At 35.4% G+C, this 17,544-nt stretch overlaps 1 long non-coding RNA gene across 3 annotated transcripts; it reads right to left on the minus strand.

Moving 5' to 3' along the window:
* Nucleotides 1-11,960: 11,960 nt before the first annotated feature.
* LOC110881190 lies at nt 11,961-13,895 on the minus strand. Of its 3 annotated transcripts, none has more exons than XR_002559629.2 (5): nt 13,520-13,895; nt 13,371-13,443; nt 13,214-13,275; nt 12,575-12,679; nt 11,961-12,103 (listed from the first exon to the last, which is right to left on the minus strand). It is a non-coding gene; the product is annotated as an uncharacterized LOC110881190 (long non-coding RNA). The 3 variants fall into 3 exon arrangements; XR_002559628.2 differs by having other exon boundaries at nt 12,575-12,655; nt 13,520-13,894; XR_004860282.1 differs by lacking the exon at nt 12,575-12,679 and having other exon boundaries at nt 11,973-12,103; nt 13,520-13,885.
* Nucleotides 13,896-17,544: the final 3,649 nt, after the last annotated feature.

The raw sequence follows: 17,544 nt of genomic DNA on the forward strand, positions 1-17,544 counted from the left end.
ATATCAAGAACACTGGCTTTTATCTCTAAAATCCATATTGTACCATGTTTGTACACTGTGTACATTGAGATTCCATAATAACCAGGTACACATTTTCTATGTATGTTTATTGGAGTATTGGTGCACTATTTACATCCATAAGGTGTTTCAATTAACCTCTTAAGCACTCAAATGCTTTAGGATACTTATGGGAGTTCCAATTATATTCAATTCAATAACATATACAACATGTATATGCATTCAGATCTGAATTTATATAATAATCATAATATTCTCGAGCACTTATTTTATATGACTTAGTATCAAGTGATACATAACTTTCCTAAGATGCATGTCAATTCTCTTTTATATATTACCAGACTAATAAGATATTGGAAAGTCAATGCATCCACAACTGGAGAATACGTTTTCTCATAATCAATCATAGATTTTTGTGAAAATTCTTGTGCTACCAATTTTGACTTATATCACTTAATTTGATTTTCACATGATTCGCATAAAAGACACTTTTGTATCCAACATATTTTACAACTTCAGTTGTATGTACTTATGGACTGTTGGTCCAGAAACTTTCCATTTCATTAGAGAACTAAATTCTGCCTTATTTGCGTCTTTCTATTTTGGTCAATCATTTTCTTAATATTCATTCATATGCAATTCTTAAATCTTGATCCTTATCATTTAATCATTTTAAGCCCTACATTATATACAAAAGTATAACGACGTCGATTTTTATTTCGATTCCATACATATGTTAGACATGATACAACTTATCGAGATCTCTTTATTTTCAGGTACCTGAGGTTCTTCTTGAACCATCATGTCTATTGTCTCTTCAGGAGATCTTATTACTATAACCTCGACTTGACCATCTTAATTACTTGCTCCAATTTTCGAGAAATTTTATTATTGGAATCAACTAGTCTACCACGCTTTAGGCGTGCAATAGACTCATTACAAAAATATGTGGTTGTCCTCTTGGGACACAAATATAACTGGAGCATAAGCAGTTGATTATGTGACTTACTTAGTCACTCTATTAGGTCAGTGAACTTGTCTGGCAATTTGTTCTTTAATATTGGTAAATGAATTATACTTTAAACTTCTAGTCATAGTTTATAGTTTGAGGATCAAGATGACATGATAATTCATTTCACTTTTCACTTTCCAACTGCTTGTTATCTCCCCCTAATGTTGGAAACATTCATTCACTAAAGTGAAAAACCAATGAGCCATAAACAAATTTCTCACTAATGGCTTTAAGTATTCAATCATAAACGATTATTTATACCCAACATATTCTCAAACTTTTTAGAAGTCCCATTTTTGTGCGGTGTGGTGGATGAGTTTCAATATATGTCGCACAACAAAAATCTTTGATGACATCTTTGGTTCCTGACCAAAAACCAACTGTATGAGGAGAACTATAACTTATTGGCATGATGTGAATTGATGGTACTATATATAAAATTACATGTACGTAAATAAACTTTTGCTCCTCTCATGATTATTGGCTTTGTAACCAATAGTAGACGTTCAGGGGGGGGATAGTGCACGGTCCTCCCAACCGCCGAAGTGATCCCACTCCGGGAGCCGCTACCCGACCAAGCTAGCTCCGCGGTGAATTCCCCTTGCCGAGTTCTTACCCTGGGCGACATATGCCACTCCCAAGACTCGAACCCGGTACCTCTGGGAAGAGGTGGGTGTCGGTGGCCAACTGGGCTACCCCAGTTGGTTAATAGTAGACGTTCAGTGATCACAATAACATTTATTCCAATGATCATTAATAATTTGGGAATCAAATTCACTATTAACAAATAAATATACTAATCTGGATTAATATGCTTGCTATCACATTAGCTAAGTCACAATCACATAAGCTTCAGGTTGTGGATTTGATAACCATTAAGACGATGCATCGATTTAAAACACTAAATGGTATCATGTTGGGATATGCATATCCTTTAATCGCTTCCAGAATATTTAGGTATACACACCCTCGTTGATGTGCGTGAAGTGTGTTATATTTTTAGATATATATTTAAGCCCTTTTTACACTTTTAGCCAAGTTTTAAATTTATAAAACACGATATTTACTAACACTAAACACACATATGGGCAAGTGCACCCATCGTGGACGTAGTATAGTGTTGGTAAGATACCGAGGTCGTCCAAGGACACAAGAGCTTTTAATACCGGTTTATCCTCAACGTCTAATCAAATCAAAAAGTTAGAAAAATGTTTTAAACTAAGAAAAATAAAAACTAACTAAATGCTGAAAAAGAAAATAAAATAAAAACAGATAGACAAGATGAATCACTTGGATCCGACACGTGTATTAGTATAACCTTTGATTATTTTCGCACTTTTGCACTTGTTTAAGAGATTATCTTAGTTATTGTAGTAGGCCCCTCTTTTGAAGGCGACGTTACCCTCAACCCAGTAGTTTGAGTCAGCAAGGATACAATCCTAAAGGGTCGGATTATTGAAAGATAATGAATTAAGTTATTAATGCAAATTATGGTAGGCCCCGCTTTTGGCGGTGACGTTACCCTCGGCTAAGTAGTCTGAGTCAGCAGGGATACAGTCCTAAATAGCCGGGTTATAGTATTAATAGTAGTTAACTTATGAGGGGGTCAAAGAGTTTGGATCCCCGCCATCCAATACCTATGGGCATTGAAGGAGATCCTACTAAATTTGACCCAGGTCCCAAGCAGGACCTCTAAACGCTGAACAAGGGCAAGACCCTTACCAAACCGTTCCCTTAACCCCCGACCAGGTAGCCAACATACCTCCATATAGACCGTGGAGATATGAATGGTGAAAATCTTTTATTTTATATAGACAGTAAAATAATGCCAAGACACCACGGACAAACGATAAGGAAAGATCACCTTCAACATAAGTAACTAGTTATTAAAGTCATTAATACAAAACCAAATAAAAAGTGCAAAAGATTAAAAATAAAAAGTATTATACTAAACACATGTCTTCACCAAGTGATGTAAGAGACTTAGGCAAACATGGCCTTGATTGTCAAGAACTCTTACGATCAATCTTGGATCCCGAGACGACTCACACACTCTATGATGGACAATGGATGATGGTGGTGGATGATGGTGTTATGGTGGTGGTGGGTGGTGGATGAAGTGTGAGAGAGGTGGTGTGCCAAGGGATGAGAGAGAATGAAGCCAAGCTCCTCTATTTATAGGCTGAACAGAACGCTGGACACGGCCCCGTGTCCGCTGGACACGGCCCCGTGCCCGTCTGACATTCTCTCTCTTCATTAATTGTAATTGCGAATTACAATTAATGCGCCTGCTGTACTTTCAACACGCCCCCGTGTCCGCTGGGCACGGCCCCGTGGTGAGCAATGGAAGCTTCTACTGGTTTGTCTTTTCTGCTGCTTCCTGGGCACGCCCCCGTGTTCACTGGACACGGGGCGTGTTCAGACATCTGTTCTCTTCTCTTTGTCTTGGGAGGTGCCGTTGAGGGTCCGGGCAGTTCGCTTTTGTTCCTTTTCTTGTAATTATGATAGAATTAGGGGTCTTTTTGCTTCTTTTGTGATTTTGAGCTCATTTCATCCTGAAAATACAAAAGGAAGACAAAAACACTCTTTTTCCAACATTAGTACTTAAAAAGGGTTAGTTTTATGCCTTAATTGATGTGTTTTATATGTTGCATTTTACACACATCAAATACCCCCACACTTGAACTTTTGCTTGTCCTCAAGCAAAACTCTTTTAATGTGGCTTACACTCCCAAATGGAATAGGTAGAAGAGAAGTTTTTTAACTTGTCCTAGAGTGTCGGGAATCCAAGGTTTATATAGGTTCTATTTTTATTTTATTTACAATCTTATTCGTCATGGTTTATTTTGAACTTTTCATAAGATAAACTACTTAATTTGGCATAGCATGCCTTATTAAAATTCCATTTATATACAAGTTCACATACCTCACGGGAGATCACTCAATCACTCGGCCGAAGGTGTATATTTAAGTGAATCGCTCGAGAGCGGCACGGATTTACATTCTCCATATGCTTGCCAAGCGATCAATCCTCCTCCTTTTTAACTTTTTACCTTTGTAAATATCAAGAGGTCTTTTGGGGTGAAGGCTTGGGTTTAAAGGTGGGTGGTTGGTTAGTGGTTAGTAAAAAGGGCGAAAATCGTAACAAGTGTCGGTTTTCGTGAAATACCTTATTTTTGGTGACATTTATTTTTGAAGTATTTCTCCAAACAAGCTTTTTGTAGCTTATGTTTGTTTTTGACTTCATATATATTTTTTTTTTTTTTCGTCACGTAAAGGGTATGTTTATGAAAAACCGAGTTTGTTACTAAAATAAAGGTGAAAAAATGAAAAAGGTTTTTGGTGGGTAAAAAATTGTTTTGGGGGTAATGAAATGAAAGGTTTAGGCTCAAAGGGGTTTTCTAGGGGGATTTTGGGTAGGTAAAAAAAAATGAAAAATAATGGTTTTGAAAGAAAAATAGTTAGTCCTAATGCCTCCATCATTTACTTACTTGGGTTTAAGTTGGTAAGGACCGGGAATGTATCATCGTGGCAAGTTCTAGATTTGTAAAGACCGAGCGGCTATTCACACAAGAAACGAAAAATGAGCATTTAATCTAAATATGTGTATTTTTATGCTCAATAAAGGCTCAAAACTCACTTTTTGTGGGAATGGGTTTTTAATGTGACCAAGCATATATAATCGAATTTTAGCTAGACTTGTTATACCGTTTCATAATTTTCTTATGTTAGTTCTTTTTATCACGACGCTATCGGTTGTAAGTTTGTAAAAATATAACCCTTTTATAACTTGTTATTCCCAACTTAAACTAAGACAAGTAAATAAATAAAAAAAAAATTGAAAAAGTTTTTTGAAAAAAATTTGGGGTGTTTAGCGGTTCCAATAGAGTTTTGTGTAAGGCTTGTTTTAGGATTTTGCAAAATTCCAAGGTTTTAGCATCCCCCCCACACTTAAATTACACATTGTCCTCAATGTGTCCAAAATTAAAGTTTTTGGTTGATTTGAATATGTAAAATCGTGTTTAAAAACAAAGATTTGTGTTACTGGCACTCTGGACACGGCCCCGTGTTGACCGGGCACGGCCCCGTGGTCAAGTGCCAGTAACAAAAATTATAGAATTGAAACAGAAGCCTGGACACGGGGGCGTGTTCGCTGAACACGGCCCGTGTCCAGTTACCTGAACTGGGTGATTTCTTGCAGGGGGCTCAGCACGGGGCCGTGTTGGTTGGGCACGGCCCGTGTGGAGCCTTCTGTTATGGAGATTTTTGTCGGTTTGTTCTGTTCTTCTGCATGGTTCCATTTTTTCTCGTTCCCTTTTTCATTCATTACCACCATGAGTCCATAAATCATAAAAACCATCATAACATTGCTAATAGAGAGATAACATAAATATAGTTAATTAACTAAGGGGTACATAAGGTTATCATAAAGGTTCTACTTATTTAGGAAAATTTCGGGAATAGCTTCCCGATGTAGAGACATTCTTCAGCCCATGGCTCCTAGGTTCTCACTCAAAGCCATTCTTCTATCTCCCTTGGGAGGTAGAAGGTAGCTTCATTCTCGTCGGTATCTTGAGGAGGAGCGCTTACCGGGACTCCTTGCACTACCCTTGGTTGCGATACTTGGTGCAAGGCGTGCCATTCTGCTGGAATGATAACCTCGGGTACCACATTCCACGCCCTGTGTGTAATCACCGGAACCAAAGGCGGGGAAGCAAGAAGGTTTATCCTTTGGTGCAGAAGGTTTACTTCTTGCAGGCAGCCCTCCAAACTTATCGTCAGATGATTAACGCGATCCACTAAAGCTTCTTCTACACTTGTCAATTCGTCCACGGCTTCCCTTAAAGCGTAAACGTAGTTTACTAGGGAATCCTCTGCGGTGGATGATCTCCTTCCATTTCGGTTATTCCTTGAAGATGCTCCGCTGTTTCGGCTGGCCATTTTCTGCGAAATAAGCCGAGGATAACTAAATTTTTGCAAAACAGTACCTCGAACACGGCCCCGTGCTCAGTGAGCACGGCCCCGTGTTCACTGTCTGCAGGAATTTTTTTGTCTAGTGGTTCTAGGTTTTTAAATTATTTCTATATACTTTCGTCGTGTTATGAGCTTGGATAATTTAAAAAACAAAGTTATGGAACTAACTTTAGACAAGAATCCATAGCGAAAATTCCTACAAACCTTGCATAGAAGGTTGGAATCATGGGTTTCCAAGCTTCCATGGAGGTAGGGTTTGAAAAATTTTTGGAAGAAGAGGAAATGAACAAAAGTGGAAAAGATAAGATGGTCCTTAGGAACCTTCTTTTGGTACTTACCTAGGATGGTATATGTGAAGATTCCAGGGATCTCTGCTTGGTGGAGTGGTCAAAAATGAGCAGGATTCAGGCTGCATTTAAAGAAAACGACAGCACACTGAACACGGCCCCGTGCCCGCCGGACACGGCCCCGTGTGCAGAGAAAATCCTGACACATTTTGTCCGTATTCTGACAGAATCAGCAGAAAATCTTCTGAGCGAACACGGGGTCGTGGTGACTGGACACGGCCCCGTGTCGGAGGGCTGTTTTATGGAGTTTTGTCTTTTCTAAGGAGCTAACTTGTATCGGGTGGCTCCTGACTTGCTGGAACAACCCCAAAGTGCCTAAGATACCTTAATTGTCCTATACTAAGGCGAGAACGCAAGAGGTTGTCGGTGAGGGTAATTCCTATTTTCATTCTAGGTGGACAAGTCCAACCCTTTCCCGGGCTCTCGTTAAAGAAGGTGTATGCCGAATCGCTCAGGTCTATGTATGCACCGAACGAGGTCGATGGGGAGTCCTTCACGGCACAATCGGCACAGGGACGACTATCGTCCACGTCTTTTCTAGGAAGAAAGGTATTTTCGGGAGCAACGAGGTTGTCAGAATGCGGTTCCAACATTTCCTCATGGTCATCGTCTTGGGATGGATCTAAGAAATCCTTCCTAAGTTCTTTTGACCAATTTAGAAGTAGTTCTTCTAGTTGAAATAGCTCGTCAAGGAGCATATCTCCTAGAATATCCGGTTGGGCGCATTCGAGGGAGAAATAGTGTTTATTTTTACTTTCGCCCCTCTTAAGGCTACAAGGAATTGGTGGGTCTATATAGTGTGGCCTATAAGTGAGGAAGAAACATTTTAATTCCTCGTGTTCGCCTCCACATATTTGACACCACAAACCATAAGAGTGCCGAAAGTAAAAAGAATCACTATTACTCATGTTTGTATCAGAAGTTACCAACCGCCGGGATCAAACGGTTCTGTTTTCAGCAACTGAATCTTGGGCACGGGGGCGTGTTGAGTGGACACGGCCCCGTGTTCAGCCTACTGTCTGATATAAAACAGGATTGCCAGTTCCAATGATTGGGCACGGGGGCGTGTTCAGCGGGCACGGCCCCGTGCTGAGCTCTGCAGAAGCTGAAAAATCTAAAAAAAATCCTAAAAATTAAAAAAAAATTAAAAAGATGATTAGGCCGTTGATTCCTAACTTTCTTAAAATCCTTGTGTCCCCGGCAACGGCGCCAAAAACTTGATGTGCGTGAAGTGTGTTATATTTTTAGATATATATTTAAGCCCTTTTTACACTTTTAGCCAAGTTTTAAATTTATAAAACACGATATTTACTAACACTAAACACACATATGGGCAAGTGCACCCATCGTGGACGTAGTATAGTGTTGGTAAGATACCGAGGTCGTCCAAGGACACAAGAGCTTTTAATACCGGTTTATCCTCAACGTCTAATCAAATCAAAAAGTTAGAAAAATGTTTTAAACTAAGAAAAATAAAAACTAACTAAATGCTGAAAAAGAAAATAAAATAAAAACAGATAGACAAGATGAATCACTTGGATCCGACACGTGTATTAGTATAACCTTTGATTATTTTCGCACTTTTGCACTTGTTTAAGAGATTATCTTAGTTATTGTAGTAGGCCCCTCTTTTGAAGGCGACGTTACCCTCAACCCAGTAGTTTGAGTCAGCAAGGATACAATCCTAAAGGGTCGGATTATTGAAAGATAATGAATTAAGTTATTAATGCAAATTATGGTAGGCCCCGCTTTTGGCGGTGACGTTACCCTCGGCTAAGTAGTCTGAGTCAGCAGGGATACAGTCCTAAATAGCCGGGTTATAGTATTAATAGTAGTTAACTTATGAGGGGGTCAAAGAGTTTGGATCCCCGCCATCCAATACCTATGGGCATTGAAGGAGATCCTACTAAATTTGACCCAGGTCCCAAGCAGGACCTCTAAACGCTGAACAAGGGCAAGACCCTTACCAAACCGTTCCCTTAACCCCCGACCAGGTAGCCAACATACCTCCATATAGACCGTGGAGATATGAATGGTGAAAATCTTTTATTTTATATAGACAGTAAAATAATGCCAAGACACCACGGACAAACGATAAGGAAAGATCACCTTCAACATAAGTAACTAGTTATTAAAGTCATTAATACAAAACCAAATAAAAAGTGCAAAAGATTAAAAATAAAAAGTATTATACTAAACACATGTCTTCACCAAGTGATGTAAGAGACTTAGGCAAACATGGCCTTGATTGTCAAGAACTCTTACGATCAATCTTGGATCCCGAGACGACTCACACACTCTATGATGGACAATGGATGATGGTGGTGGATGATGGTGTTATGGTGGTGGTGGGTGGTGGATGAAGTGTGAGAGAGGTGGTGTGCCAAGGGATGAGAGAGAATGAAGCCAAGCTCCTCTATTTATAGGCTGAACAGAACGCTGGACACGGCCCCGTGTCCGCTGGACACGGCCCCGTGCCCGTCTGACATTCTCTCTCTTCATTAATTGTAATTGCGAATTACAATTAATGCGCCTGCTGTACTTTCAACACGCCCCCGTGTCCGCTGGGCACGGCCCCGTGGTGAGCAATGGAAGCTTCTACTGGTTTGTCTTTTCTGCTGCTTCCTGGGCACGCCCCCGTGTTCACTGGACACGGGGCGTGTTCAGACATCTGTTCTCTTCTCTTTGTCTTGGGAGGTGCCGTTGAGGGTCCGGGCAGTTCGCTTTTGTTCCTTTTCTTGTAATTATGATAGAATTAGGGGTCTTTTTGCTTCTTTTGTGATTTTGAGCTCATTTCATCCTGAAAATACAAAAGGAAGACAAAAACACTCTTTTTCCAACATTAGTACTTAAAAAGGGTTAGTTTTATGCCTTAATTGATGTGTTTTATATGTTGCATTTTACACACATCACTCGTTTATTTTGTAAATATATAATTTCCCTTGGGAGCAAACATTACATGCTAATTATTATTTTGAAGAATCTTCTAGTTCTTCATTATGTTTCACATCATCATTGACTCAGTGTGGTCCAACCGGTCATGCCAACTAATTAAATAATTATGATCCATAAACTTCTGGTTTATGATCGTATGTGTATTACTTGCTCGTATGTAATACAAAACGTATGATGCGAGAGAATATATTATAACTTCAAAGTTAAAACCATCACATTATGCAATCACTCCTTAGTTTGCCACTTTTGGTGGTCCATCTCGTTATTAAAATGGCCATCATTACAATTCTTATAGTCAATCTTATCATTACAAATGACTCAATTAGGTCCATCATTACATTTACAATGATTAATATACAATCACATTCACTTTGGGGAATGGAGTAGAACCAAAACAAGCTCCATAGCTTTTCACTGTTTACTTTGTCACGTGAGTATAAAATCATTTCATTTTTTCATAACTCTTATAATGATATTGCTACTTTAGGGACATATGTCTTAAGTATGACAAACGAAAAGAATTTAATCGATTTCCTTGTAAATAATGTTCTCTTTGCTTACCATCAATTGAGAAGTAGTTGAGTCATATAAGATTTATCAATCTTATATCTTACGACCTTTATAACGATCATTGTATGGTCATCACATTATTAACATGGTTGATCTCATTACATGAGCATCATAACAATTTCCTCAATTACCATGATTACGAACTTTACACCAATTATTATATTATCACATTCAGTTCACGGAATGGATTATAACCAAACAACTATCATGGTGACATTATTACAATTTTCTTAGTTATGTACATGATCACCACCTTTATGCCAATCATTGTATCATCACAATCAACCTTACATAAACTTTAACAATCTTGCTACTTCAAAAGCATATTTGAGGTTTGGCAATGGAAATTATTTTATTCCACGTGTATAAATAATCTTTTCATCATATAACATCAATTATATGACCGAATCATTAATATTTATCGCTCCAAACACGCTTCAATATATTTATAATAAGCTTTAGGGAGTTTGATACTTTGGATGTCATATTATAAACCAATATGGATCACAATTCAATCATGTTTATAACATGTGATCATATACCACAACTTTGGTCACTTTAATGCTCATCATATGAACACAATGTATACATAAAGCTAGATTATACAACGCATGACTTTATGACATGTAACCAAGTAAAACAAGTTATAATACAACCTTATGAAATACGATTTTTATCACGTATAATAAAATATATAATCAATACACTATAGTTAATATCCAATACAATTGTTAAGTATTATGACCAATCCCCTATTAGATGCATGAGATATCGTTATCACTATAAAATAACGCATGGGTTCCTCTTGTAAAAATAAAGGAAATGAACAACAGTAAACCATTACTTGAATATTATTGATACATTTTTTTATAAATCCTGGTACAACCCATGCATAAATATCAAAGTTTTTTTTAATACTGTAGCAATATGTTATTGTAATAACGTATTGCATTAAAGGCTTGTATAGTGTATGTAATACCGAAATCAATTAATGTTTAAAATCGTAGAAATGAATGTCGAATGTGTACTACGCACTAGTTCTCTTTAACATCTTAACTGTGTAAAGGTATTTTGGCATGCCTTCTATACGCTAGCATGACTACTAAAGCAACAAGTTGAGATGAGTAAAAACATACCACACTTAAAACAAGTTATATAATGTCTAAATGTCTAATTTACTAAGGTAATGGTGATAATATTGTGATAATAATAATGAAGGTGGTTAAAACTTAATATGATAATAATATATGCAAGATTTATTATATATTTCTAAAGTAGGTACGGTCATAAGAAACCACAAAGTTTTTAAACTTAAATCAAATTATGATCTAATTAATCATATATTAAAATTTATAAATGTATTCACCATTTATGTAGCTGCATATTTAAGCATATTAAAATAGATATATTAAAAGTAGATAAAACATAAATGTGATATTAACATCATTAATTCATGATATATAATATTATATACTTTAGAATGCTAAAATTATGAATATGAAAGTCAAGTGGTCAATTAAATACGGCTAAATGGAAGGCCACCAATCAACTAAATTTAAATAAAATCAATAAATTCACTCAAATTAATGTCATAGGCTCACGTTGCTTCGATCGATTTATCAAAACGTTTATGTGTTACTCAAGATTTAAAGAAGGGAATATATAAGGGAACCTATTTTGTATATCTATTTTAAGCCATTTATACATCTCTACGACTTATCTATAAACAATCCAAAAGAAAATGTTTTTTTAACTAAATTTGTGTAGTCGAATCCCATAGCTTGAATTAAATACAAGAACCAAATATTGAAACAAGGTATCAAGTTTTAGTTTCTTAAAATCAGCATTCTAAAATTAGCTTATTTTATAAACCATATTCATCCATCAGTTGCAATTAGTAATCAAAGTAAGATAGCAATAAATCACATAACATGAAAATCAACTGTATGAAATTTGATGTATGACAATGTCACACCCCAACCGATGGCGGAAACATCGGGATGAGACGAAGTGTGTATAGATTGCTAGAGACTTCATAACACTATGTGACAATAATTAATTAAATTCAAATTCCATTTCAATACTAAACGTCATACAAGATTCAAATAAAAAAAAATACAACATTGTTTCGTAACAAAACATAACAATATAAGATAAATTAATCTAGGTGTGTATCTAGTCCACCCTAAATCTCGTTTCATCTTGAAGTATCACCTCAACAATTAACCTGCAACATGTATTAAAATAGAGTTCAATGCAAAAGCAAAGGCGAGTATACAAGTTTGACTACATAGCATATTAGAATAAAAACTCATATCCAACATGTTACATAATGAATAATTTACTAGCAATGCAATTTTTGGCGTACAGTATGATCAAACCCAAGAATACAACGCATAACAAGCCTAATCCCAAAAGTTTAGCGGGGTGGTTAAGTTTAACTTAACAATACCCACAAGAATAACGGGCGGGGCGTCAATCCTATAGCGCTATAATTGTTAAGGTGGGCTAGCAAAGTTAATGAGCATATAACGTTCCAAATCGTTCATAGAGCATACAAGCATAGCAAATATTCACAATAGTTTCACGTCACGTTCATAGATAGAGTATGTTTTGTTTAAGCATAAGAGTTGTTTTGAATAGGTATACATGTTGCATCCCAAAACGTAAAGGGGAAAAAGGGATCGAGTATACTCACATTGGTTGCGTATGCGATTTCCTTGAAATAGCGCACGAGTAAGGGTTGGGAAATCCAAGAGAACGGACGAGAGAGGTTATCCTAGATATGAAATACGCGAACGTCCTAATTATTATTTATAAGTTAATATAGAATTCCAAACTTTGAATTGTTTCCCAAATTAATTTCATCTTTAATTATTTACAATTTATAAGCTAATCTTATCACTATTTTATGTTATAAAAGAATTAAAAATAATTTCATTAACAAATTACTCAACCACTGATATGTGGTTTCTTTGTTTAATAGTTTGTGTTGACATTTTATTTGAATCATAGCTTGCTGATGTCATGTCTTCTTCAATGTAAAAAAAAAGAAAAACGCAGACCTTCAACATTTAAACTTGGAAAATTATTAGATAGAAGTTCAACCAAGTTCATCCCTTTCATAAAATATTGAAAACAACAACAAACAATTTGGTTTTAAAAAAACATCCAAACATGTCGTCCGGTTCATAATAACAAAACAACAGAACCGGGTACATATACGAGTATGTATACATATAATCATATATATCTTTGTTCCGGTTTGGTTGGATGATTATAAATATAAGAATTCAACGGGGAATTAAACGAAAATGAAAAGGACAAGAAAGTATACCGATCATGTAACGACTCGAGACCGACGTAAACTTTAAACATTTCCAGTGATTCCTCTTGCTCCTGCGAGTTGTTGAACAGAGAGAGTGAAGTTCCGATTAAGGTTAAATATAAATGAATCGTTTCAGTGAACAAAAAAGGGATAAGAAGGTGTATACCGCAACGAGAATGGCGTGCACCGGAACCAAACTTTATCATCTTCTTCATTAGCGAATTCAAAACGAACACTCACTGTTAAGTTTATATATGTTACTTATTATGACGAAATTGTTGTACAAAATCCGAAAAGATAAAAGGGAAGGAATACCGAAGTCGAGATGCCGCCGTTGAACTCCGCCGCTGCTGAACGCGGCTATCGCCGCCGGTCGGTGCGTCCTTCTCTCCTAGCTCGAGCTCCGATCTCTCTCTCTCATCTCTCTCTCTTCGTCCTGTCGCTGTCGTGTGCCGCCGCCACCAGACGGTGGTGGTCGCCAGCCGTTCAATCGAGCAGGAGGGTGTTGTGTGATGGGTTTAAGAAGAAGAGGGGAGGTGAGTATGGGATCTTGTTTAGGAATACATCTAGGTTCAAGATTGAGTTAAAGATGGAAACGCCTATATTTAATGTGTAATAAAGTTGGTAGTTGATAATTAATGCACTAAACAAGTTTAAACTCAAACAAATACAGATCCCGCTAAAAACACGCGTTTGATCAATCTGTTTGCGAGCTGGGCCTTTGTGGCGGGCCGTGAAGTAGCTGCTGGGTCGTCAGGGTCCATACAGTGAGTGTTTAAATAAAGAGTGAATTGCAAGTTTTGTCCTTTATCTTTAGGTCATTTTGCAAGTTTTGTCCTTTATGTTTAAATTTGACGAGTTTTGTCCTTTATGTTTAAAAATCAAGCACGTTTTACCCTTTGGGCCTTAAAAATCAAGTATGTTTTGTCCTTTATGTTCAAAAATCAAGCACGTTTTGTCCCTTATGTTTAAAAAATCAAGCACGTTTTGTCCTTAAAAATCAAGCACGTTTTGCCCCAAAGGGTAAAACATGCTTGATTTTCAAACATAAAGGACAAAACTTGTCAAATTTAAACATAAAGGACAAAACTTGCAAAATGGCCTAAAGATAGAGGACAAAACTTGCAATTCACTCTTAAATAAATAATGGGGCCGAGTTTGTTTGATTTGAAGGCTTAGATCTGTTGGTAATGTGCACGTTTGGGGAAAGGATAGACTCGGGTTCGAGTCCCGTGAGCTTCATTTTTTGTTATTTATTTTCCTTTGTTTTGTTTTTACACTTTAACTTTCAGCAAATAACATAAACAGTCCCTGTAAGTTTAAATTTCAGCAATTGCACAAATAGTCCCTTGACTTAAACCACTAACTTAGGTTATGTTATAAAAGAAACTAACTTTATAAAAAAAAAAACTAACTAGGTTAGTTTACTAACTTTAAAATTTAACGAGACTAACTTAGATTATTATAAAATAAACCTTTAAATGGTAAAATTAATTAATTTAGTTAATTAAAATAATGAATAAATAACCATAATTATAACGCATTAAACTAAGGATAAAAGATTTTTCGACGTTACAACGGATTAAAAATTTCGAAAGAGACAAGCTTCTAAAACAGATTTTCAATACTCGATTTCTAAATTAAGAAAGTTATGAAAACGCGGGGCGTTACAGACAACTACCATAAAATTAATTCATGATGATAAATTTGATGAATGACAATTTATTATATTTAATGGATGACAATTAACCTAGATAACGAATGGTCATTAAAATATGATAAGTATGAAATATATTTAAAGCTTGTTGATGATTGACGAATCCACCGTTATATTAAATTAAATGTTGAGACAAAATTTATTATGGAAAACATTATGTTATATTGAAAATAAAAGTTAACTAAATATCCGAGTAAATAAATAAACATAGTAATATAAAGAATTAGAAAGTTATGTAACCGACTTTTAGACAACTTGTTCCAGTTACCGATAGTTCTCACCGCATCAAAATCATTTGTTTTCGAATACAAAATCAAATCTATATTTTGCAGAATAAGAATATGGTTGTTGGAAAAACAAATTATTTAAATCTATGCATTACCACTTTAAACACATATAGGATCGAATGATACCTGTTTTGCGATTCAATATCAGTACCTTTTGCATAATGGTTAGATTGAAAGCAAACAGTGGCATGGTGAAGCGTCCAGTGATGGCTTTTAACAATGGTTCCTCTAGAAACTTACATAATGCGATTCAACTCCATAAACAACTCGTGCTGATAACGTGTTGTAAAACAACTAAACCTAATAGCAATATAAGGAGAAGAATAAAAGAATGAGGGAATGTAAAATCTTATTGATATATCATACAAATACAATAGCTAGTATTTATAGGGTTTGACATTAATACAAATACATTAAAGGGGTGGGAGTTAAGCATGTGGAAAGTCACAATATTATAACTCATTCATAACAAAAATTTCATTTTTACTGGGTTTTCTTTGTATTATGTTAAAGGTTATGGTCATTGTGTCTTTTAACTAGGCTTTGGTCCTTACGTTTTATTGCTAAGGTTTCTATACATTGTGTTACTATCAAAACTTATAATACATTGATAATTTGGGTTATGTCCATTGCGTTTTAATTAGAACCTATAACACAGTGTATGACACAATGAAGATAGTGTTATATTTAGTTTTTTTTTATACATTGTGTTATAGGTTCTAGTCATTGCGTTTATTATGCTATGGATTGTGTTTTAATCTGTTTTCCATTGTGATTTTTGTTTTGCTCCGCATTGTGTTTTGATCTGTTGTTCATTCTGTTTTAATATGTTGTCCACTGTGGTTTAGTATGCTGTCCATTATATCTTTTACCTGTTGTCATCAATTGTGTTTTTAGTGTGATATTCATTGTGTTTAGTCTACTGTCCATTGTGTCTTTTATCTGTTGCCATTGATTGTGTTTTTTGTCTACTTTCAATTGTGTTTTTAATTTGATACTAACTGTCTTTTACGTTATGTCCATTGTGTAATACGTAACTGTGTTTTATATTATGTCCATTGTGTAATACACAACTAGGTTTTCGATTTTTTTTAAAGTATAACAATAAGGTACTCACATTAAAGATAAAAAAGCTCGATTTTATGGTATAATTAAAAAAAATGACGTATAAAAAGTTACGAACCTTTAGAAAATGATAGAGAAATACCATGTGACTTGTACGTACATAAACTTTTTATTCTCTTTGACAAAATTACTCTTTCCACTTGAATTTTTTTTTGACACTTGTCACTCTATGGTAACTCCTTATACTTCTTATTTTAAACTTCTTTGTTGAACCCATAATTTTAATATTATAAATTAACCAAACACTTTTTTTTATTCTCTATATCAAAAATAGTCTCTCTTCTTTATTTCTGTTGGATTTTACTTTCATATGTATTTCAGAAAAATCATTTTTTTTGTGCATTTTTTTGTTATCTTGAGTAAATGAAATTGATTGTATTTGTGTTTTCTAATATAAAAATTGAGTTTTAATTTAAAATATAGAAAAAAAAAGAATTTGAGTATTATGTGTTACGCTCATACCAATTTGGGGATTTTTATGGATTTAGTTAAAAAAATCAGGTGTTTGTCCTTCATTAGTTGGTGTCATTTGAGTATGTATAGTTGTGGACGTAGTACCCAAAACTCTTTGTGTCTTTTCTTAATCTTAACAAATTTTAATTTCAGGTACTATCTTGACTTTGAATTATTAATCTTTGTATAACTTTTCATTCTGTATTAATCTTCCAACTAGTGAAATATGATTATATACATAGCCTTGTGACTTTCTATGAAAAACTTAACATAAGAAGTCATGACGTAGCGTATGAGATATTGATTCCGTTAGTAAAAACTTAAGAATGTGATTTCACATATCTATTCAAGAAACAAGTATGCAAAAGGCGGGGATCAAGGCTGCAATTTCAAAAATGTGTAGACTATATGTGAAATTTCAACAAAGCATATACATTATCCGAACATTTTTTTTTTATGAAAAGTCGTAATATGGTTGTCTAGATAATTAACATGAATGGACTAATCAAGCTATATAAATATTTAGTTTAGTCAGCAATATGATAAGGTTTTTATATTATATAATTAGATATAAAATTTGATCAAATGACTGGAGACTAAATGGATTTGGTTACCCAATGTATGGAAGTCGCTAAAACCCACAGTTGGAGTGAAACTTAGTGGTTCGCCAACATGTTTGAAGTGCAATTTACGAGCATGACTATGCTCCAACAATCATAAGAAACCTACAGCATCCACAATATTTTTCCCCTATATTA

This window comes from Helianthus annuus, chromosome 6 (genome assembly GCF_002127325.2).
Source record: "Helianthus annuus cultivar XRQ/B chromosome 6, HanXRQr2.0-SUNRISE, whole genome shotgun sequence".
Classification (NCBI taxonomy): Eukaryota; Viridiplantae; Streptophyta; class Magnoliopsida; order Asterales; family Asteraceae; genus Helianthus; species Helianthus annuus.